At 38.6% G+C, this 25,791-nt stretch overlaps 1 protein-coding gene across 1 annotated transcript in view; it reads right to left on the bottom strand.

The window, feature by feature from the left end:
• Positions 1-25,791, bottom strand: part of GALNTL6 (polypeptide N-acetylgalactosaminyltransferase like 6) — a 1,125,319-nt gene that overhangs the window by 191,588 nt on the left and 907,940 nt on the right. The gene's annotated exons all lie outside the window — the stretch shown is intronic.

The following is a 25,791-nucleotide window of genomic DNA, read 5'->3' as shown; positions in this document are numbered from 1 at the left end:
CATGATCTGAAGAGAGATGTTGGTCAAGGTGGTGGTGATAGTTTGACTTGCCTGGGACATAGTTTTCTCTTCTTCCTTCAGGATTAAGGAAAGTTGGAGCTTGCTGTATCAGCTAGGCTGGCTTGCCTGCCCACTGTGTTGGTCAGTATTTGTTGGGATTCACTGGCTCTTTCTCCACAGGAGTCACTTCCCTGGATGACATCTGTGGGGGCTGGGCTGTGGACTGGCTGGGTACTGCTACTCCCATGTTTTCTGTGTCTCTTTGCCCATTGGTGGCAATTAAGTGGTCAACAGTTGTTGCTCAGTGGTGATGAGGAAGGTGGGCCACTTCTCCATAATGATTTCTCTTCATTAAGCATCCCACAGAAAAGACAAGCATTGATGGGTTACAATCAGTACCAGTGGAGGAAACTTTCAAACTGAAGAGGTACCAGTTCAAACTGAGGAGATGCATTTGGGTATTATTAAGAAGCTTTATTAGTTAGAGAACAGTGGCAGGAGTACTGAAATTAATAAGAATAATGAACATTGATTCAGATGGCTGTATCATTTACGACCTTGAACCAAAACTAAGTCCTGTCTCTAGCAAAAAGACATTCTCTTTTTTGTTCACTGAAATTTAATACAATTTAACTGGTTCTTTAATTTTCATGTAGCAACATTTGTTGGAAACAAAACATGGGATTGAAAATTAGAGGACCCGGGTTAGAATGTTGTTTCAACAATCCGGCTAGCCGCTGCTGTGGGGGTGTAAGATCCACCAACAGCCAGCACCCAGAAGGCTGCCAGCATGCTGCGAAAGCACAGGTTCTTTTGATCTGCTTAACTAAGGAAAGCAAGGTAAAGGGGTTTGACAAGCTTACTTTAATTCAGCATACAAATATCATTCACTTAGTTTAGGGAAAAAAACCAGCACGCTGAACTTCAGAGCAAATTACAAATTACAAACATCAACAGACAGACCTTGTCTGATTCAAATCCCAATACATAGTTACCAGAGTTCAACAAAGTCTCAGCATCTGGGTTTACAAGCTGGAGGGCTCTTTAGTTACAGCTCCTCATCAACACTATCTCGAGAGCCCTTAAACAAATCACAAACAGACACACCCAATACAATTCATAGTTACCAACATCTAGGTTCAGCCCGGGAGCTCAGAACAAGGGCTGGCCCAGAGTCATGCACGCCACCACTGCTGTGAGTAAGAGAGCTCCAAGGAACAGACAGCCATCCCCTGGTTTTTACATCCTTTTCAGCGTCAGGGGTGAGTCACACATGCGACTCACCCACGTGACCTAGAATCGTCACAAAGAGGTGACTTAAACCCATGTGGTCTAAGAGCCTCTACTCTCCCAGACATGTAAACTAGGCCCTCCCTGGAGTTAGCCCTACCTTGGGCCCCACCTTAGTTGCCAGTCCACACCCACTAAGGTTTTACACCTAATAGGGGTTTGGGCCTGGGGCTTAGCACTTAGTAAGGATTACTCAAAGAGAACAAAGGCCATTTTGCTTACCAACACAAATGTTGGCTCTGTCACTTTTTAATTGTGTAGCCTTGGACAAACCACTTGGCTTCTCAGTTAATCTTTCAATTTCTGCATCTAGAAGTTGGGGCTGATGATACTTGTGCTCCCTTTCTCAAACAATAGAAGTTAAGAAGTTATTATCAGGAACAGAATCAGAAAGTTGCTTAAACTTTAGGAGACTCAGTTTTCTTATCAGTAAGCTGGGGATATTAATGTCTACCATGATTACCTTGCAGGGTTGTCGGGAAGATTAATTTGATTTAACAAACATTTGTTAAGAATATAAGGTTTGCAAGACATGGTGATAGACGACAATCAAAATATTAAAAATCTGCATGGCTCTTTTCTTTAAGAAACCTACTTTCTGCTGGAAGAGGGAGTAGTGATATAGCATATCATTAGATAAGTATATGCAAAGTTACTTAAGGAGGAAGAACTATTTAGAGTTGGGGGGAGGGATTTCTTATATTATCTTACATAATGCAAGAGATTTCTCTCTGTAAACAAAATTTTCTATGTAATAGAAGCTGGCTTTGTTATTATTTTTATTTGTCTATATTGTTAACAGCTTCTGATTCAGCACGTTGGGTTTGGCAAGCACACCTGCTTGCACTCCTCAAGTGTGCATTGCATTGAGTTTTGTCCCTTTGCTCAAAGGAGTGTGTAATTGGATTAACAAGTCTTTGTGAAGTGAAATCATATTCTTCTCTTTATGAAGATTTAAACTGAAATCCAAATTTCTCTCTGTTAAGAAAAAAAAAGAAATCTTTGGATTTGAGTAGCAGTAGTGCTATAAATGTAAAACTAACTTGAGGTTTATGTTTGAGACTACCCTGGACCACATAACATGTCAGATTCTTTTCTATTCCTCAGTCTCCAGCCTGGGTCTGCACTGCCATGTAAACTTCTGCAAATCAGTCAGCAAGCATTTATTAAGCACCTAGTGTGGGCCGGACACTGTACTAAGTGCTGGGGATACAAAGACAAAAAAATCCCCGTTATGAAGGAATTTGTAGCTTAATGAGCTAGACAACATGTAAACAATAGTATACAAAGAAAAGATATACAAGATAAATTGGAGATAATCTTAGAAAGACAGCACTAGCTTTAAGGGGGACTGGAAGGGCTTCTTGCAGAAGCTGAGACTTGACGGAAGCCAGGAGAGCCAAGAGTCAGAGATAAGGAGGCAGAGTTCTAGGCATGGGGGACAGACACTAGTCTAGGAAGAAGCAGAAGGAATGAGGGGTAGCAAAAAGAGAGTCTGGCAATGGGTGAAGGTATGGAATGGGAGAAGAATGCAGCTGTGATGAGATACTAAGGGCGGTGTCTTTGGGCAAACAAATGGAATAGACCATTAAGAGTCGGGGAATAAATGCCAGGGGGTAGTCAGTGTATGTCTAAGGATGTCAGTGGTATGTAGCAAAGACCCAGCCTTCCCACAGATTATAATTTTGCCCAGGTAGCAGTTAGCTCTGGAACTTGGCTTTTGCTCTGTAAAACTATACAAGTCAAGACTGCTGATTTCCCTTTCACTGCTAGTAGATTATGTTTTCTTAGCCAACAACATTTCATACAGACCCAAGCAGTGGGTAGCCTGCACTAAGGGCATCACCAGTGGATGATAGAGTATTAAATTAATGACACTGATATCACTAGCATGAGTTACCTTTGGAGGTCCTGAAAAGAATTAAATTCATGACTACTAGTGGTAATGCATTTGAGCCATGTACAAGGTGGGGGAGTTGAACCTCTTTATTACAGGACTTTCAGGATAATGAGTTATCAAGTGTAATCTGCCTTTTGACACACCTACAGAAGCATGGCCACAGAACTCTGCCGGCTGGCTGGGAGATCAACTCAACATTCCTCAAGTTCCTTTGCATTGGGACAAACTGCTCGGTATGGCCAGGTGCCCATAGCATTGAAGGAAAGAATGCCAGAATGAAAACTGGGGAGGCATCTCCTCTAGGTATAGGATGGATCCTTCAGAGTACCCCCTGTGCACTTTGTGGAGAATCAGGAACCAGAAGCTGTAGTGATTCAATGGGGGTCTGTTGTGAGCAGAGGACAGGGAAAACTCAAGCTTTGGAAAACAGGAGATATGAAAAAACCAAGCTATATCACCTCGGGCTGTTTCTTTCAGTTTAATGCCTGGTCATTAATGTCCTGTTTCCATTGTCACTCCAGGCTGTTTAAGTGACAGTTGGATTTAGAAGTTCTCTCTTTCTAAATGCTTACTTTATCTTTGAAGCCTTCTCAATTGTGTTATTTTCTGGTCAGCAGATCTGAACTGTTGGCTGTGGTTAGTGAATTTATGGAGATATGGAGAAGGGATCCCAGTTCTCAAAGAGATAGGAGACATTTCGTGCTAAACAAAGCTGGGCTGGTTGTAGAGTCAAATTTAGCCACAGGAAAAAATATTGTTATTTTCTCTGAGTCTTGTGAAGGCTACTTCTTTGACGGCTGATTCCTTTTTTGTACCTTGATACAGAGTTAAAGCCTGGCTCCTGGAGAAAGGGTGAAATGAGGATTTCATGCAGCCACCATTAGCTAGGGCTGGAATGCTTCCATGATACAGAGGCCCCTTTTGCTTGAAATCGTGAATACCTGAAGCTCCCAGTACCTTGGAGCTAGAGCACTCCTGTCTTTACAGGTTCCCTTTGGTGGTTAAATAATGGATTCTGAAGTATGTTGACCAAAGTTTTCAAGGTATAAGTGTCAGAGGCCTAAGATGTGAAATGCATTTGAAGAAAGGAATTGATTCACTTTACTATAGACTGGTAGAAAACCAGCTTCATCTAGCCATCTAATTGTTTATGTAATCCATGAAATCCTTAAAAAATGATATAGTCAGTTTTATTGTGGGGATTGGACTTATCAGGAGACTTTGGACTCTATACATATCATCAAATATTTTTTGAGCACCTACAGGGTGCATGGCATTGCAATAGCTAAGTGGAGTAAGTGAAATTGACTGGTAAATTCCAATTCCCATCACTATAAGCAAAAGGTAGGTTTGCAAATTGATTTGCATTAAAGATCTGACCTACACTTGTAACCTGATGATTTCCCATAGCAATAGTTGTTAAAAGGAGAAGTTAAATTAACACTCTACAGCCGCTACATAGGATGCCCCATTGTGTGTGTGTGTGTGTGTGTGTGTGTGTGTGTGTGTGTGTGTGTGTGTGAACAATGTTAACTACTATTGGATATTAGGATCCTTTTGAATTAATCACGAATTGCCCAACTTCATTTTATACATTTCAGAGCTTTAACCTGGAAATAATATTATTTCAAAAGTAATTTTGTGCCTAGTGTTTGCTACCTTGGGTGAGTCACGTAACCTTACAGTTTCTTTATTTGTAAATTTAGGAATTTTTGGATTCAATGACCCAGGATACTTTCTAGGACTACATCTATGATCCTATGTTTTGTTTAAATAGAAAGGTCACCCCCTCCGCCTTCCCCCATATGAGTTATAGTCAGGAGTGTCCCGGTAAGTGCTTAACAACTGGCTCTCCCTTAAAAAAAGAGTCCTCGACACACTTTTAATTTTAATCTGCATTATTAACATTTCCCCATCACTTTCTTAAATATAGATCATCAACAAAATAATAAACCATGCACTGATTTTTGCTGATTTCTGAGGAATAAATGCTTATGCTGAAAATTTAACAATTGGCTTTCATGAGCTGGTTCAAGCTGGCTCCAGCATACTCCTGGTTATAGTCCAAATGTCTGTTTACAAGTAGATTATTTAAAATAAGGTATCCATCTTAATATAAAAATAGTATTAGAGATCATGGTTATTTTTTGAGGTCAACTCATAAATTTTTTGAGGCCAACTCCATGGTAGTAATACTCCTGCATTAAAGTCCTACTTAGCTTCCTCATCTTGAAGTTTTAGTTACCTGGGATTCGAATGAAAGGTAGATTTATTACATTCATGTACATATATTTTCATAAATTTGGTTGGTAAAGTAATGTCAGGTAGGGGTACTGTTTTAACGAAAAGATAAGAATGATTAGTAATTAACATATTGGACACTTACAGATAAGTAATTTCACTAAAATATTTAGAACCAATTCTGCTCATTAGAATAGGATTTTCTCTTTCAATCTTATTTATAGATGATTCAGTTTATTAAACCTTTTTCTAATAGTTCAAAGATAAAGTTTGGTCCAACTAATGCCTCCCTATTGTCTTGCCAAAGAGATTTATAGCATGGCATGGTGTTAAGGACATTGTCCTCAGAGTCAGGGAGATCTAGGATTAAATCCTGTTTCAGACTGTTAATAATTGTGTGACTTTGGGCAAGTCACTTCACCTCTCTGTGCCCCATTATCTTCATCTGTAAAATGAGGAAATTGGACTCAGTGGCACCTACAGTCCCTTCCAGTTTAAGAAAGGAATTACAGAAACAGTCTCAGCTCAACATACTTGCTTTATTTGGTGGTAATTTATCATTAGAGTTCCTCTGCTTTTGATTCCCCATTGCTCAGCCTATCCCCCGCCCCATCCACCCCAGTATCTGTATGTAAGCTCTGTCCAAAATAAATGTATTGTAAGAATTTCATTGTCATGTGCACTGGAGCCTCCAAGATAAATTCCCTGCATTTTAGACTCTCTAGAAAGAGTCCTCTGTTGCCAGCCTTGTTCACATAGCTTTAATTATCATTAAAAATGACTATTAAAGAAAATCATATTGGGAAACCTTAAATGATACTCAGTTCCTTTTTCAGAACAGTTAGCTTTTATTGTTCATTAGGCCTTTTGCATGGATTTGCTTTTTCTCTGTAAGAAGAAAACAAAATAGCTGCATTTTACAATACACCACACCACAGGTACATCTTAGATAGGTAAAACAGATGTGTGTGAAAAAGAAAGACTGTAGCCTAAATTTTCTGCCCTCAAATTTTGAAGTATTTCTTTTTTAACATAGGAAGTTAGTCACCAAGTGAAAAGCAAAGTAAGAGTACAAAGAAAATATTTCCCTGGGCTCTGAGCACCTTCACTAGGCTCTTTCTCTCCCTTAGAGCTCTGATTAGGCAAACCACTCCAGTGAGCAACAGTAATGGAAGGTGCCCTGAGAGAAGCTGATAAAGCTGGAAAAACCCAGTGTGGGAAATAAAGAAAAGTGCCTAACAGAAAGCAGAAATTGTTACTTATTTTTGAGGAAGTCCATTTATCATGGTATTTTCTGGGACTTAATCTGTTACTGGAATTAGACTAACCTCATTAAGTTATTTCTTTCTTTGACTCAATTACTGGACTAGTAGGCCAGAGAATGATGTGTATGTGTGTGTGTGTGTGTATGTATACATGTATATATATATATATATATATATATATGTGTGTGTGTGTGTGTGTATGTATGTATATATACATATATATGTATATACATTTATATATACATATGTGTAATTGTATACATATATACATCAACAAATGATAATGAATGCTACCCATCTCCTGACATAAAGATGATAGACAAATATGCAGAATGAGGTATTCTTTGTTTTTCTTTTTTCCTTTTTCTTCCAGGGTGGGGTGGGTGGAGGAAGTAAAAAAATAAATATTTGATGATTGAAAATATAAAATTTAATTTAAACTGTGTGCATATGCACATATTTATATATGTAACAGTTAAATTAAGGTAGACTGAGGTACAAAGTTCTGAGCATAATCAATTTATGAATAAAGCACAAATTTACCAACAAAGATGACCTCAGCTGTCCCAGCTAAGATATGACCCTGAAAGAGGGAGGGAACTCTAATATTTTGGGGGAGTACAGAGCAAAGAATAGGACTTCATAGGTAGGGAACAAGTTTGATTGGTTAAGAGAACTCAACATTATGAATGGAGAAATCAATATGATTGGTTACAGAGCTTGGATATGGGAGACAATATGATTGGTTGGTAACTGAGAATGAGAGTTTAGCAACAACCCCCTCCTTCCTTCCTGTAACTAAGAAATGTTCCTTGTTTGAGTCCACCTGCAAGGTTAGAGTTAATGGACCAGACTTTTTTGGATAACAAACCAGACATCCTTGAAGGATAGCTTGGTGGTACAAAGATACTGGACCAGACTCCCTGGTGTCCACCTGCTTCCTTCAAGGGTAACAGATTTCCTTGACATAGGAATAGAGCAATGATTAACAAGAGAACTAGATTTTTAAACTCATTATAGGGCAGCTGAATTCTGAACGAAGTTCAGACATAAAACCATAACTTAGGCAGTTACAAGACAAAATCAATTCATTGCAAATAGGCTCAATTAAATGATGATACAGGATCAATATGATTATTTTATATACATACACATATACACACACATGTAAATATGTGTGTGTTTGTGTGTATGTGTACTCCTGGATTTATGTTATCTTTGTAGAAAGATAGATAAATGTGGGTGGGAAATAGTGTAATTAAGGTGGATTTTAAAAAGGTTGAATAGATGTGGAGTCATTTTGTTCCTGTTCTTGGTAGTTATTGTTACTTTTCTTTAAAAATTAAAAAAAATATATATATGTATCTTTTTGTTATCAAGCCTTTATTTTTTCTCCCTCCTGCTCCCTGCCCCAAAAGGAAAAACAAAACTTTTGTAACAAATAGGCATAGTCAGTCTTGCACTGGCCATGTCCAAAAATGTGTCATCTTCTGCATATTTAATAGATCATCTTTTTGTCAGGAGATGGGTAGCATTCTTTTCACTGGCTCTGTGGAACCATGATTGACCATTGCATTCATCAAAGTTCTTACGATTTTCAGAATTGCTCTTTTTTATTGCATTGTTAGCATAGTATTTATAAATCATTCTGCTGGTTCTGTGTACTTCATTTGCCATCTCTCTCCCTCTCTCCTTCTCTCTCTCTCTCTCTCTCTCTCTCTCTCTCTCTCTCTCTCTCTCTCTCTCCCCTTCTCTCTCTCTCTCTCTCTCTCTCTCTCTCTCTCTCTCTCTCTCTCTCTCTCTCTCTCTCTCTCCCTCCCTTCACAGGTTTCTCTAGGTAACAATCTAGGACTATCTTTTTTCGTTTCATACAGTATGGTAGTATTCCATTTCATTCATATCATAATTTATTCAGCTATTCCCTAAATAATGGGGTCCCCCTTAGTTTCTGGTTCTTTGCTACTATAAAAACCTGTCACACACACACACACACACACACACACACACACGCATACACACACACAAACGTACTTTTTTGCACGTAAGACCTTTTTCCTCTTTTGGAAAAAGTAATTGTTAATAAGCCCAAGCCCTGAACTCTTGCTCTATTCCCTCCTAACTTTTTAAACACATTTCCCCCACTATCATTTCCATATTCTCTCCAACCTCTAATAATGCTTCCTATATATCTATTCTTTCCCTGCTTACAAACACATTTTTCTCCATCATCTCTTAATAAACTCACTAGACCCGTCTATCACATTATAGTGGGTGAATCACTCAACTTTATAGTCAGGAAGACTGAGCTTCCTATTACTGAAGAGGGGACCAACTTTTTTACAGTAACCAACGTCAATGCCATCTTGATTCCTTTTTCTCACTCTTTGAACAATTCCTAAATCTTGTAATTTTTTTTCTCTTACATCTCTCACACATGTCCTCTTCCCTAAACTTAAATGGCCACCACACTAGTTCAGGCCAAAATTACTTCTCACTTGGGGTATTACAAAAGCCTTCTCATTATTCTTCCTGCATCATCTCTTCCCATTCTATGCTATCTTTCACTCAGTTGCCAAACTGATTTTTCTTAAGCTTGGGATGTGGCCATGACATCCTCCTGCTCAATAAATTCTTGGGGCATCTAAAGGGCTTCAGAACTTAGATCTTTCCTACCTTTTCCATTTTCTTATATTCAAATTCTCACTATACACAGTATGCAATCTATGATCCATGCATACTGACCTACCTGCTATTATTCCCACAAGACATTACATCTCCCATCTCTATGTTTTCTCACTGACTTCCACATACCTGGAATGTTTTTCCTGTCCATCTTCAACTCATAGAATATCTGACTTTCCTTAATACTTAGCTCAAGCACTATTTCTTCCAGAAGGCCTTTCCTCATTCCCACAGATGCCAGCGCCTTGCCTTCTCCCTCCCTCCCTCCACATATCCAGTTAGATGTCAAAGTTTGTGATTTCTTCTTCTACAGCATCTCTGACACCTTCTCTCTATACACACAGACACCCTCCCATTAGAGCCCTCATCAGTACTTGACTGGATTACCAAAATAGCATTCCATTTGGTGTTCCTGCCTCAAATCTCTTCCTTCTCCAATTTATCCTTCACATAGCTGCCAAACTGATTTTCCGAAAGTGAACATATGTCCGTATCACTCCTCTCATTAACAGACTTCAGTGACTTCCTATCAACAGTAGTAACAATACAAACTCCTCTGTTAGGCATTTAAAGCCCCTTACAACCCGACCTCAACCTACCACTCTACAATTATTGTTCTCCCTCCATAGACATTTTGGTGCAGCCCAATTGGTCTTCTTGTTCTTCATACTTATCATTCCATTCCTGTCTGCATGCCTTTATCCTGGCTTCCCCTCATGGAATGCCATTTAATGCCATTTCTTTCCACCTCTGGCTCTCCAAATCCCTGATTTTCTTCAAGGGAGAGTTCTATCGTTTGCATAATACTTTTCATAGTCCTTCCCTTCCCCCACCCCAACCATCTTATATTTATTTTTGTATATCCACCTATACATATACATGTCTTCTCAGCTAGATGTAAGTTCATAAAATTCATTGTTTTTGCTCTTGTCTTTGCATCTTCAACACCTAGCACAGTCCATAACATGTAGTAAGGTAGGTGGCTCCATGACAGGTAGCCAACTAAGAGCTGATGATCATTTTAACAAAGTGTATACCATTCAGCAAAGGTCCAGAGCACATGTTAAAAGGACCAGAATGCATGTTCAACTCCAAATCCACAGGCCAGGAGATTCCTCTGATTATTCCTGTTACTCTAGTATTATGTTCAGTTCTCAGGGCCACAGAATTGCGCCCATGGTGAACAGACTGTGGACCACGTCATGTGGGGATTGGTTGAAGGAATCAGAGGTGCTTAGTTTGAAGAAGACTCAGGGAGGGCATGGCAGCTTCTTTAAATACTTGCAATGTTGTTATGTAGAAGTCTGTTAGATTTTTTTTTTATTTTGCCTCAGACGGCAGAACTGGGAACTGGAAGTTTAGAAGTGAATTTTGACTTAACGTAATGACAAACTTCCTAGCAATTAGTGGTTCTCAGAGGCAAGACAAACCACTTTAGTAAGCTTTGGATTCCTCTTTGTTGGAGGTCTTGAACTAGAGCCTAGTTTATGGTCAAAAGGGTTGGGTTAAGTGTTAGATTACATGACCCCTGAGCTCTGTTTTCATTTTTGTGAAAAACAATAGACTGAATTTTTTTTTGGTAGGGAGAAGTTGAAGGGGGCAGGTGGTGTCAACAAAAGAAGACTCAACAAGACTTATTGATCATTTATGTCTACACTTATTCCCAGAGGGAATCTCAGTTGGTTGACAATTCCATTGACCTGGCAGTGGATACTAGAGAAAAAGTGTGAGTGAATTTCTTGAGTAAAAAAATATGTTCATCCTGTGTTCACTTTTTCTCCTCCCAAAACACTGAGAACAGTTACAAGCAAACCTGACATTGCCCACTGGGGACTTGGACTTTTCTTCCTACCTTTATATATTACTTTGATTATATGGAATCAATTTCTATTCCATCCTCTTTTTCCTAGCCTGAGAGTAGTTCAGAGATCTGTATTTACTAAGGTGACAACCTGATACCGTCCAGCTGTCTGAGTAGAAATAAGGCAGGAAAATAGGTTCTGCTTCTCTTCCCCTTCCTTTAATAGTGGCTTAGACCTGACTTTGTATCTTTCTGGATTTAATAGATTCAGAGTGAACCAAAAAGCTCAGTGATTCCTTTGCTATTAAATTCATGGCTTCAGGAACAGACTTTGGCATTAGAACAAATTCATGGAGAATTGGAAGTGTTTCCTGGAATTTGCAACAGAACGTTTAAAAAAATTGCATCCATCATTGTCCTCTGTCCTCATGCAGAATGTGATTTGTGTCCTGCTTAGAGCGTGATTATCTGAGTATATGGTTGCCATGGCCAATACTTTTAAAAAATAATTCATAGTGCTGTCATTAGGGCCTATAACTAAGGAATGCTATTCCTCTTTCTTCTACAGAGAACCAGGTGTACCCAATGTCTTTCCATAAGGGAAGAGGCTGAGGCAGGGAGGGACGGAAGCGGACTGTTGTGGTCATTTAGGCAGCAGCTCTAAGGGCAAAGGAACAGAGGTACGTACCTGACATTTCAGTCTTTGTTTGTGTGGACCTTCGCACAGGCTGGCTGACATTCCTGGAATACTCTCCCTCCTCATCTCTGCCTCTGAGAGCATCTCCTTTCAAGGCTCAGCTCCTAGGCCACCTTCTATGAAAGGCCTTGATGCTTGCTACTTGTGTATACTTGGCTATGGCACCTAATACCCCGGGCCTCAGTTTCCTCATATGTAGGATCAGAATAAATGGTCTCTGAGATCCCTTCTAGCTTTAGATTCAGTTATTTTGTATTTACTTCTCTTCTACAGTTTGTATCTACCAGTAAAATATCAATTCCTTGAGGGCAGAGACTGTCTTATTTCTCTATCTTTGTATCTTTAGGGCCTAGAGTAGTATCTTGCTCACAGGAAGTGAGTGACAAATTGTTTTTTGAATGAATGAGTGCTTTTGTTTGTCCTGAATGCCATCCATGGTAGAATGGCTGAAGTGAGAATGAACTAGCTTTCTAATCTTAATCTTAGTAATATGTAACTTCTGTGTACTATTGATTATCATTTGAAGTGCTTAATGAAGAAGTAGAGCCTAATAATACCCTAATAATGCTTAGTGGTGTGTGTGTGTGTGTGTGTGTGTGTGTGTGTGTGAGAGAGAGAGAGAGAGAGAGAGAGAGAGAGCACGAAGAGGAAAGAGGGAGGGTTGAGAGGGAAAGGGAGAGAAGGAGAAGGAGTGAGAGGGAGAGGGGAAAAGGGGGAGAGGGAGAGAGACAGACACACATATATATATATATATATATATATATATATATATACAGACAGAGAGACAGAGATGGAAGGAGAGAGATGGAAAGAGACAGTGAGATAAGGGGAGGAAGGAAGAAAAGATGGAGGGAGGAAGAGAGGGAAGGAAGGGAGATGGGGAGGGAGAGGGAGGATGAGGGGGAGGGAAACAGGGAGAGGGAAAGGGAGAAGCAGATGGCTGGCAGAATCTCACAGTGGAAGGAGAAAACAGTGGCAAAAATTCTGCTCAATCTGTCCTTACTCCATAGTGCCTACTTTACCTCAATGTTCTCGAGTAGAATTTTCCTGAGGGCTACATTTTAGTGTGTGAAGTTCAGGAGGGCCATAGGTATATTTGCATACATTTTTACATGTAGCTTGTAGAAAATATTTCTACCCATACTTACAGTTAATTCTGTTTTCAAGAAAAAGTATTACTGTTGCTTTATTTAGATGTTTCATGTTTGCTAACTTCAGTGTGCTTTTCTGTTCAACAACCACCGTTGTTTCACACGAATTATAAATGACCTGCTCATGGTTGCACAACTAACTTATGCAACAGCTAGACAACTAGTGAATGGTAGAAATGGGATTCAAATCCAGGTCTAGTGACACCATGTCCATCATGCCTAATTTTGAGTTTAGTGGGATCAGATCATATTTGGCTTAAACAAGCGCTTCTTTATCTTAATGAAAACATGCCTTTTTAAAACAGTGATTAGGAATTAGGGTGGCAAACCCTATCTCTGACACCAGTCGTGTGATTGGCAGTCATTCCATGTCTCTGCGTTTCAATCTATCCATTTCCAAAATGGACATAATGCCAATAAGGACCTACTTCATAAGGTTGTTGTGGGCAAAGTCTGTGCTAAACCTTAATGTGCTGTATTAATGTGAATTACTATTCATTTTACCTAATGTGTAGAGATAGGGATATCTCCAGTGGCCTCTTCTAGCATCATTCTAGAGGGTATAGGCTAAGAAAAATTATATTGAATTCTCCCTTCCCTCAATATTTTTATATAGGTCAAATAAAAGTTAACACCAAGAAAAGTATTAAAAGGGCAGCATGAGACAAACTTGGGAGGGGGTGGGGGTCTGTGCATAGTGGAGAGAACATCAGATTCAGAGTCACAAGACATGGATTCTAGGTCTGACAGTGACAATCTGTGCGAAATTAGAGAAGTTATATTTCACTAATCTCTTGTTTTCTCAACTGTGAAAATAGAGATTTGGACTATATGATTTCTAAAGTCCTGTCTATCTGTAAAATTCTATGATTGAGATGCTTTTCCTTTCTTCCAGTCCTTCAGTTCTGCTAAAAAAAAAAAGGCAATGTTTATAAAAATAGCTTGAAGGCGAGTAGCTGCCTTTCTTCCCTGATGAATAGTGAAGACACAGGAGTCTGACTCAGTGGGAGGAGGGAGATGAAAAGAAGAAGCAAGAAGAGATTGGAAGATACCAGAGGCTAAAAGCATAGAGTTTTTGAAAGTCTGAAGGAAGACTTTCTCATAGATTTATGCTGTTTGTAGTTACTGTTTTCAAGACATCAGCAGGAAACTCCATGAATGATCACTCCTTCTGAGCAAGGCAGCAATTAGGGAGGAAGGGGAGTGAATCAGGGAAACAAGCTATACAAGTAGTCACTCAGGTTCCCTAGGCATCAGAGCTGACACGTAGGGAATAGGCTGGAGGGGCAAGACATTTGTCATGACAGTTAAATGGGGAGGGGGATAGGGAGACAAGGAGGTTGTGCCTCAAAAAGAAAAGCTAGATATTTTATTTCTCAGTAGGCTTGAGGTGGGAGTTCAGTTGTAGTTGCAGGTAGGGATGGAGTGTGTGTGAGTGTGTGTGTGTGTGTGTGTGTGTGAGTGTGTGTGTGTGTGTGTGTGTGTGTGTAGTTACAGGTAATCACAAAGGGATCTTTTGTTTCCCCTTTATGAAGTATGAACACCTCTCACTGTCTCTCTCAGCTTCTGTCTGTCTCTTTCTGTCTCTCTGTTTCTGTTCCCTGTCTCTGTCTGTCTCTATCTTTGTCTCTCTCCCTGATTGGGAGAAAAAGGGACAAATAATGATAATAATAATATTCTGTGGGACAAAGAATAATAATTGTAATTGGCATTCCCTTCAAGGAGACCCTTAAAAGAAATGGTTAGCCCTTGTTTTTATCAGTGAAACTATTCAACCAGAAGGAGACATCCTGTCAAGCAGTTGGAGAGTCGGTTGGAGGCGTAGTTGAGGGAGCAGACAGACGCTGCTGCGTAGAAGCATCCACTGGAAGCCAGAAGCAGCTTCAAAGAGCAGGAAGGACTGCTGGCAACAAAGAAGATCGCTGACTTAAGAGAGCCCTAACCCTGGCAATAAAGAATCAAACTATGGAGCAGAGAACCTGACAGAAACACTGCACTCAGGAGGGAATTTTGTGAGAACCCCCTTAGGAGAGAAAGGGCACTGAGGACCACAGTACTGAAGGAATTAGTAGTAGCCTTGTCCACATGAATTATCTATCTGTCCGTCTGTCTGTCTGTTGAATAGATAAAATAGATAGGTTGAATAGAATATAGACAGTTTTCACTTTTCATAAATTTGCATTATGCAAATTTGACTTAAGAGAAATTTGAAAGAAAATCTGCTTTCCAAAATAATCTCTATGTTAACTTTACTATGTAGTACTGTGCTCTCAACTCCACAGCCTCCCCCTTCAAAAAAAAACACCTTAAAAACACTTTAGAAAAACCCCTTTAATTTATGGGGGTTTGACTTGAGACCTCTGGCCCCTGTTTGGCCTTCCTATATCTGTCTCTTGTCTGTCTGTGCTGTGGTACCATGTATCTGTCGCTGCCCCTCGTGCTGCCAGTGTCTCCTTCTCTCCTGTCTGTGTCCCTGTCTGGCCTCCACATGTTTGGCCCCACTCCTTCCTCTCCATTCTATCTATGCCCCCTGTACAGCTGGCCCTTCTTCCTGTTCTTGGTTCTCTCTCCCCAGCCATGTGCCAGCCTCCTATCTCCAGGGGCCTGTGGTCCTTTTTCTTCTTCCCTCCCTCCTTCCCTTCCTTCCTTATGTCCCTGAGCAAATTCCCATTATGTAAAAATCACTTTATGTAGAGGTTTGAAATGTTTGTTGATGAATTGAAAACCCTTGCTTTGTATTTGTCTACAAACATTTAACTCTTGATGTTTTAAAAGTGTGATCTTTGTCCAATGACCAATGCTGGACACCTAAAGTAGGAAGAGAACCATTGATCTTCTTTGAAAATTTGAGAATTAGGGGTCTCTGCTTTATGTAAGGTCCACTTACATAAAAGTGAGAACTATTTGTTTTTATATAACTCTATACAGAGATTTTCATACAATGTCTTTAAATATATTCTAGGTGGTATAGTGGACAAAGCACTGGGTCTGAAGTCAGGAAGACCTGAGTTCAAATAAGGCCTCAGTCACTTACTAGCTGTGTGACCCTGGGTGAGTTACTTAACTTTTTTTGCCTCAAGTTACTCACCTGTAAAATGAACGGGAGAAGAAAATGGCAAACCATTCCAGTATCTTTGCCAAGAAAATCCCATCTGAGGTCATGAAGTCAGACACGACTGAAAAAGTTTGAATAAAATCTATAGAGAAAGATCTCTCTATATAGATATATTTATATAGACATATAGACAGATCTATATCTATATCCACAGATTTAACACCCCCCCAAAAAAAAAAACAACCTGAAAATAGTGAGTACAAGCTTGTATGCTGAATGCAATGGTAGTGAGAAAACCTGAGAATAGTTAGACATCATCATACTCAATGCACAAGTTTTGGGCTCACTATTCCCAGGTTTTTTTGGGGGGGGGTATTTTGTATATATCACTCTTTTTCTCTTTTAAATTTATTTATTTTTAGTTTACAACATTCAGTTCCACAAGTTTTTGAGTTTCAAATCATCTCCCTCTCTCTCTTCCCCCCTCCCCACCCAAGACGGCATGCAATCTGATATAGGTTCTACATATATCTTCACACTAAATGTATTTCACAATAGTCAAGTTGTAATGAAGAATTATAACCAATGGAATGAATCAAGAGAAAGAAGAAACAAACCAGAAACAACAACAAAAAGAAAAAAAAGTGAGAGCAAATAGTTTGCTTCAATTTGCATTCAGACTCTCTAATTCTTTCTCTGGTTGTGAATCGCTTTTTCCATCATGAGTCTTTTGGAGTTGTCTTACAAGCTTGCGTTGCTGAGAAGAGCTGAGTCTGTTGAAGTTAGTCATCCCAGATACAATGTGTCTGTAATTGTGTATGGTGTTCTCCTAATTCTGCTCCCCTCACTCAGCATCAGTTCATACAAGTCTTTCCGGGTTATTATGAAGTCTGTCTGCTCCTCATTTCTTATAGCACAATAGTATTCCATCACATTCATATACCACAACTTGTTTAGCCATTCCCCAATTGATAGGCATCGCCTTGATTTCCAATTCTTTGCCACCACAAAAAGAGCTGCTATAAATATTTTTCTACATATAGGTCCTTTTCCCACTTCTATGATCTTTTTGGGATACAGCCCTAGAAATGGTATTACTGAATTATCACTCCTACTAAGCCACCTTAGTAAAAGCCCTTACTAAGAGATAATTGTGTCTTGTTGTTCAGTCATTTCAGTCATGTATGACTCTTCTTGACCCCATTTGGGATTTTCTTGGTAAAGATACTAGAGTGCTTTGCCATTTCCTTCTCCAGCTCATTTTACAGATAAGGAACTGAGGAAAATAGGATTAAGTGGCTTGCCCAGGGTCCCACAGCTAGTAAGTGTCTGAGACCAGATTTGAACTCAGGAAGATGAGTCTTCCTGACTTCAGGCCTGGCCTTCTGTGCACTGTGACACCTAGTTGACCCAGAAAGGTTGTTCAGTCATTTCTAGTTGTGTCCTATTCTTTGGACCCTGTTTGGTCGCAAAGATACTGGGATGGTTTGCCATTTTCTTCTCTAGTTCATTTGACAGACGAGGAAACTGAAGCAAACAGAGCTAAGTGACTTGCCCAGGATTACATAGCTAAGTATCTGAGGCCAGACTTGAACTCCAGAAGATGAGTCTTCCTGACTTAAGGCCTGGCACTCTATCCACTGTGCTACCTAACTTCAAAATTTATTAAAATTACTAAAATTTGTTTTTTTAAAATAATTAAGCATTTTTTTCTCCTATCTTCTTCCCACATTGAGCAACAACAACAAATGAAAAAAAAACCCTCATAATAAATATGCATAGTTAAACAAAGAAAATTTCCTTAGTGGCCATCTATGTCCCAAACCATATGTCTCATTCTACATTTGGAGTCCATGCTCTATCCACAGGTGAGTAGCACCCAGCACTTGAAGGAAATAAGCATTGTGCTAAATGGGTTTTTTGCAAATATTTGATCCTTGCAGCAACCCTTCAAAGGAGGTGCTATTCTTATTTCAACTTGACAGTGGAGGAAACTGAAGTACAGAGAAGCTAAGTGACTTTCCTGGCGTCTGTGGGATGAAGTAAGAACTCCAAGGTGAAAGCAAAGGATGCTGAGGAAGTAAAGTGGAATCTAAACCAGAGGTAAGAGGTTGGATGGTGGAAGAATGCTAGAGATAAGAGGAAGTTAAAGAGTGTAGTATGGCAGAGATGAAAGATGATTGGATTTGGAGTCAAATGATGTGGGTTCAAATCCCAGGTCTGCCCACTACCACCTGTGTGATCTAGAGCAAGACACTTTAACCCTTCTGGGCCCCAGTTTTCTTATCTCTACAATAAGGGGATTGGGCCAAATGATTCCTAAGGCCCCTTCTCATTTTAATTCTGTGATGCTATGGTCCCTTATAGATGGACCTTTGGAGGAAAGAACTTCTTCCTAGGCTGTATGGAATAATATGGAGAAACCACAGGAGCTAGATATAGCCCCTTTAAGGTTGCCTTCATTTCCTCTGCGGTTATCTCATATGAACTGACTTATATATATTTCCCCCAACAGAAGGTAAACCCCTAAATAGCAGGGCCTATTTTTGCTTTTACTTTATATCTCCCATGCTTAGCACAACGTCTGTCACCTAGTAAGCACTAATCAATATTTGTTGATTAATTGAAAACCCTTCCCTTGTGTTTGTCTACAAACATTTAACTCTTGGTATTTTAAAAGTGTGATCTTTGTCCAATGACCGATGCTGGACACCTAAAGTAGGAAAAGAACCATTGATCTTCTTTGAAAATTTGAGAATTGTAGGGGTCTCAGAAGTCCAACCCATACATGAAAGGCATGCCCAGTTTAACATATCTGACAAGTGGTCATCCAGCCTCTATTTGAAGATATCCAAGGCTGGGGAACTCACTACTTTCTAAGGCAGCTCATTCTTCTTCTGGATACCTCTAGTTGTTAGAAAATGTTTCCTGACATTGGGCAAAAATTGGCTGTCCTCTTTGCAACCTCCAGCCATGGCTCCTGCTTCTACCCTTCATGGACAAACAGAACAAGTGTAAGCCTTCCTCCACACAGCAGTTTTGAGATAGCAATCATGTCCCTCCTAACTCTTCTCCAACCAAAACATGCCTAGTTTCTATAATTGATTCTCAAATTATACGACCTTAAGTCTCTTTACTATCCTGTTTGACCTCTGTGTACTCTTCAGTTTAGGGATGTCCTTCTTAAACCATGGTGCCCAGAAACCAACACTACACTCTCACTGAGTTATGATGATTGTAGAGCACAGTGGGAACATCAACTCCCTATTCCTAGAAACTATGTCCCTCCTTATTACAGCATCAAATCTAATTAACTTTTTAGGAGTCTGGCTCACATTGTGTTTGCAGGCCTCTAAAACCATCAGATCTTTATCAGAACTGCTGTCTGACCCTAAATGCACTCCATCATATGATAATGATATTTTTTTGGACCAAAGCATAGTAACATCCCTATTTAATTTCATGTTGTTACTTTCAGCCCAAAGTTCTAGACTGTGAAAATCCTTTTGGATCCTGCTTCTGTCATTGAGTGTGCTAGATAGCCCTCGCATCTGTGTCATTCACAACTTTGAAATGTTTCATATGTTCTGTCCTTTATTGGAGTCATTATTAAAAACATTAAGCAGCAAAATCCAAGCTTAGATCCCTGGGATACTTCACTGAAAACCTCCTGCCTCCTGGAATCAAGTAATTAACAACTATGTATTGAGGCTGGCCATGTGTCCAGGTCTGAATAAGTCTGATTGCTAAAATTCAGGTAAACTATAACCATAGCATTTCCTTCATTTACTAGTTTTTAAATCTTCCTGAAAAAGGTATTTCTTTTTAATTTTTAGGTTTGTTACAATCTGCTTTTGATGAAGCCATTGTCTCTTTTTAATAACCTCTTCCCTTTCTAGGTGTTTGCCAACCATCTCCTCAGTTATCTTTTATAGATTTTTCCCATGAATCAAAGTCAAGCTCATTGACCCATAGTTTTCAGACTCTACTCTCTTCCCTTTTTTGAAAATTGGGACAATACCTGCCCTTCTCCAATCTTGTGGTATTTCTCCCATTTCTCATGACCTGTCAATGTCACTGATGGTAATTCCACAATCACATCTACCAATTATTTCAGGACCATTGGATGTCCTGAATCTGAGGCAGGTGACTTGATTTCAAGTAGGTTCTACTTGCCAAGCAAGTAGGTGCTATCACTTTACTTATTTGGGGTATCAAGACTACTTCCTAGTAGTCATTTTTTTTCATTATTTCTAGTATTAATGTCCTCATTTGCAGAAAAAACAAGAACAATAATAATTAAGCAGTCTACCTTCTCTTTGTTATTTATCTCATCTATCCCACCCAAATATCAATCTTGCTAAATATTTAAACAAATACAAATAGAAAATGTCCCTCAGTCCATTCCACTTCCAGAGTCATGTTTGTGGAGTGGTGGGGAAATGTGTTAAGAATCACATGGTTTTAAAACTTTCGAATTTGAATTCGAATTCTAAAGTGAGATCTCTGGGCAGTGACCAGTGAATTGAAATTGTCAGAAGTCTGGAAAAATAGAAATAATGACATTTTCATGATAAATTAAACCAGAAGACACAAGGAAGCTACAAAATAAATTGAAGAATGGTTCACAAGTTCTCTTCAGAAAGGCAAATGACAGAATTGGTGAAGTTGGTTCCGTCATTCATCCAAAGGTGGCTAAGGAAGTGTACTGGCTACTTGGTCAACTTGCCTTTTGGTGTCTGTTCATGACAGCTTAAATAAAAAGATTATTATGAGGATAACTGTAGCTAATGTGAATCTCTCTCTCTATATATATATACATATACATGTGAATCTCTCTATATATACATATATAAACACACAATACACATATATACACATATATGTATGTGTACACAAATATGTATATGTATTACAGTGGATGAGGTCATAGAAAAATTTGACGAAGTTCAGGCAGATCCTGTATAACAATTCAACATGTACTTTGATACTCAATGATTTCAACACAAAGCTGGGAGGTACCAAAAGGAATGTGGGAAAAAATGATTCAGATCAAAGAAAGAACCCAAAGATTTGTGGACTACACAAATACTTCATACCTCTGTATCATGAATACTTTTTTCAAGAAGTGAGCTGAAGGTGATGGATATGATTAACAGTGAACACTATCACAAAAATGAGACTTACTTTATTTTAGACAGGAAGCAGTTGCTTCCTATTGTGGGGGTGTTTCTGAAGGAGCTATATGCTTCTTTTCACTGATTAAGAGCAGAATTTCTTAACCTTTTTTCGTGTCATTGTCCCTTAGGCAGTTTGGTGAAGCTTATGAACCCCTTCTCAGAATAATGTTTTAAATGCATAAAATAAAATACATAGGATTATAAAGGGAACTAATTACATCAAAATATAGTTATCAATTTTTTTAAGTTAAGAGTTTTTTCAGGTTAAGAACAGTTGAGTTAGCTCATAGGTCAAGCTCAGTCATAAATTACAGGACAGAATAAAAAGAGGGGATCCTGAAAGAAATTAAAATAGCTTAATTGGACTTTCCACCGAAAAATGGGAAATAGAAAAAATATGAAAAATAATAACATTGACTTCACTATTTGCTACAGAAGTTTAATTGATAAAAAGTAGTTACCAACAATTGAAACCGAAAGAACTCAAAAATTATCTCATACAGAAAACACATGATCATCAAGAAGAAAGCCAAGGAAATCAAGGGCAACATTAATTCAGAGCATAAACTTATTTGTAAAACACTGTTGAGGAGCTTGACAGAAAATTACAAGTGTTATCACTTTAGAAATTAGATTAAGACTTACTCTTATGGGACTGAACAAAATAAGCCGTGTGCATTATGCAAAGAGCATTTGTAGATGTAATTATCAGGAGGTCAACAATAGACTAGTTATGTAATCACTACCATAACAAACTTTCCATTATCATCAATGATAGTATCATTACTTTCAGGTTACAGCATCTCAATCCCTGATATGCTACATTAAAAAATGGAAGGAATGCTTAAGGAGAGTGGCTGATGACCAGACTAAGTACGTATGGAGGAAGCCCCTGCTGGAAGATACACTATTTTGCAAGTTTTGAGGGCTCATTTAAAAAACTACCAGAGTGAGGGGATGATTCCTGGCTCTCCAAAAAAGTGACTGAAAGGACATCAATAATTATTTACTCATGCGTCTACACTGTCTTCTTTATAAACTCCAGATATGGTCATGATAATAACCATCAGAGTGTCTTCAATAAAATATGAGAAAGGAATAAGGAATTCCTCCCCCTTCCAATTATTTTATACAGCAGATTCCAGATTTGTAGTCATATAATTGACTTGAAGGTGTAGAGAATAAACTTCTACTGTGTTTATTGTTTGTTAATTTTTCAACTGGCTTGGGAAAAAAAAATTATCCTTAATGGCTCTCTTCTATTAGATAATGGAGTATAATGTTAATACAGTTTAAAGATCTCCCCTGCCCCCTAACAGGCCTATGTGATCTGCTTTGAACCTGAGTCACATGGAAGCCTGAGTCACATGAGCCTGGGACACAAGGGTTGTGATGCCCTCTGGTCCTGAAGAAGGGTATATATACTCTGAGGTTAGCATTTTGCTTTGAGGCTCACTCATCAGAAGAGTATTTGTGTGATTTAGCCAGATGAGACTCTGGATAGCCATTAAGGAGCCCCCGGCTTTGAAAAATGTAGATGTTGGTGCTTCTCTCTCTGGAAATTATGTATATATTCCTTTGGGTCAGACAGTTGGAAGCCCTGTCTGTTGGTCTTTGCTGTTTGTATTTGCTCTGTTTATATAATCTCTGCTTGTAATTTCTGTTTGTATTTTCTCTGAAGTCAGGGTGCTGACTTTTCCCTTGCACTAAGTGAATGATATATATGTGTATATATATATATACACACACACACACACACACACACACACATATATATATGTATATAGATACATACATACATACATATACACACACATGTTTGATTAAAATAAGATTGTTGACCCCTTTAAAGTTGCTTTATTTTAGAAAAGCAGATCAAAGAATGTGTGCTAGCAGCCCTCCTGTGTGCTGGTGTTGTTGGTCCTACACCTCCACAGAAGCTGCAAGTAGCATTGTTGTTACATGGCGTTAATGAAGTATTGAAGTATCTATGACAGATGAGACTATGCAGATAATTCCATTAATTTGCCATGTGTTGAGTGAGGTGAAAAACAGGAAAATATATGCTCACCTAAAGTGTTCACCAGGGTCAAATATTACGTGCTGTGCAAAAATCCTAAATTTTTTAAAAGGATTCCCTATTTATGGGGAGCTATGCAAACGCTACTATTCACAAAAATGATGTACTACTGCTGCAGTATTACAAAACCTCTTCAGTAAAATCTACGGTAACATAAAAAAATTTTGGTCTACCCATCTAAACTGGAAAAACAAAATGGATAAGAATATGTATTGTTCAGAGTATAACATGAAGTTGAACTAAGAGCCAACTGAGTGACTTCATTAATATGTATATTAGTATGTAATTGAAAAAAATGAGAAAATAGGGTTGTACCACCACTTTTGGGAAATTTCATTGTACTTTTAAACTTTTAATAATCCCTAAATGGTAGCTAATGCAAAATAATAATACTTATGGTAAAAAATAATAATTTCATTTATTAGCACTTATATAGTGCTTTAGCCTTGCAATACAAATATTATTTTATCCTCAGAACAACCCTAGGAGGTAGATATTGGCCCCATTTTACAGAAGAAGAAGCTGAGGCCCAGAGAGGTTAGGTGTCCCAGGGTTACACAGCTAGTAAGTGTCTGAGGCTAGATTTGAACTGAGGTCTTCCTATTGCCAGATCCAGTGCTCTATCCACCGTACCACCTAGACCCCATATTTTTCACAAAAATGTTATCTCAGTGATGATATATGCTATTTAGCTACAAATAACAGAATTCCATGATCTCAGAAAAATCAAAGTTAAAGATAACCCCCAAATAATTGAAAATATGCCTGAAATTAGGCTTTTGCATATTACCAATGATCAGTTCTGCTGTAGAAGGAAAGACAATGAATTATCAAGGATATGTATAACTAGAAAATGAGGTGGGTCAGTTTTTTAGCAAGAATGAGAGATAATAGATGGCTAGCCACAAGAAACCCTCAGACCAGGGGTTCTTAACCTGTGAATGGGATTTTTTTTCTGAAAACAATTATTTTGATAACTATATTTAAACATACTTGATTTTCTTTGTAATCCTACATATTATATATAGAAAACTTATTTCGTATTTTATATTTTAAAAAATATTATTCTGAAAAGGGTTGCATAGACTTTACCGATTGCCTCAAGGGTCCATGACAGAAACAGGTTGAGATCCGAGATCTTCATTTTCAATGTGTGTAAATATATAAAATATAAGTATTTAGGGTGACAAAGGAAACTGATTAAATGGAAATACAGTTTAAAGTATTTTAAAAAATATTCACTAGTTCACTGACTGCAGGTTAAGAGCTCCTGGACTAAGTCCTCCCTAAGGTCCATTCCAGCTCTTAAACCTTATGGTCCTTTCTTTCAACTTGATAAGAGGGTTCTGAATCTATGCTATTCCTATTCTGCAGGTAAAATGAAACAAAACAAAACTTAAGGCAGAGTGTAAGCAGGAAATAAGAGCAGTTGGGTAAGGGGAGCTCTCGAAACTTAGGAGGGAGAATTTAAACTTGGTTCTGATTTGGCTGAAATGATAAATGACATAAAAACAATGTACATAATGACTACAATAATATAAATGTAAAGAATGACCACACACACAAAATCAAAAGTGAAAGTTGAGAAGTTATAGAGAATAAGCATGACTCAAAAAAATATGTGAGAACCCTACCCCCACACCAACCCTCTGCAGATGTGGGACGCCCACAACTGTTGCATATGGCACACATTTTCAGACTTGCACAGAGTGTTAATCAGTTATGCTGATCTTTGCCTCTCCTTTTGCTTTTTGCCTATAAATAACATAGACAAAATGGTATAAAATGCTATTTGTTATATGGGATGGCTTTCTGGGAGGGGATACTGAAGGAAACTGTGATGATGTAAAAAGCAAAGATCAATAAAAACTTATTTTTAAAAAAGAGGATATGTAAAGAAGGTACTTTGGACTAATTGTTCAAGGGACATCTGTATGACTGCTACCATACTACCAGCACAGTGGAAGTGTCTCCATCCTCTGTGGCAAAACTAGTCAATAATAAAACTGCAAAAATCTGCCAATGACCAGGGCAGCTTTTCATTCATCTAGCCGCAGATGGTATTTTTTATGCTTTTCTCAGTCTCAGAAATGGTGGCATTATAGAAGGCTGCCTGGAAGGCAAGCAGATTATTTGCTCTGAATTTTCTTATAAAATTGTTTTGGCCTGGAATGGAAATGGAATTCCACTCTCTTTCTCTCATTCATCCTTTATCTCTCTCTCTCTCTCTTTCTCTCTCTCTCTCTCTCTCCCTCTCTCTCCCTCTCTCTCTTTCTGTATGTGTATATCTATCTATCTTTCTCTATCTCTGTTTTTCCTCTCTCTCTTCTCTTTGTCTCTCTCTCCCTCTCTCTATCTCTGTCTCTCTCTCTGTCTCTGTCTCTCTGTCTCTCTCTCTGTCTTTATCACTGTTATCTTTATCTTTCTCTCTCTGTCTTCCTCTTTCTCC

The sequence above is a fragment of the Trichosurus vulpecula genome, chromosome 6 (assembly GCF_011100635.1).
Source record: "Trichosurus vulpecula isolate mTriVul1 chromosome 6, mTriVul1.pri, whole genome shotgun sequence".
Lineage (NCBI taxonomy): Eukaryota > Metazoa > Chordata > Mammalia > Diprotodontia > Phalangeridae > Trichosurus > Trichosurus vulpecula.
The sequence above is the reverse complement of the archived record's forward strand: the minus strand, read 5'-3'. Positions and strand labels throughout refer to the sequence as shown.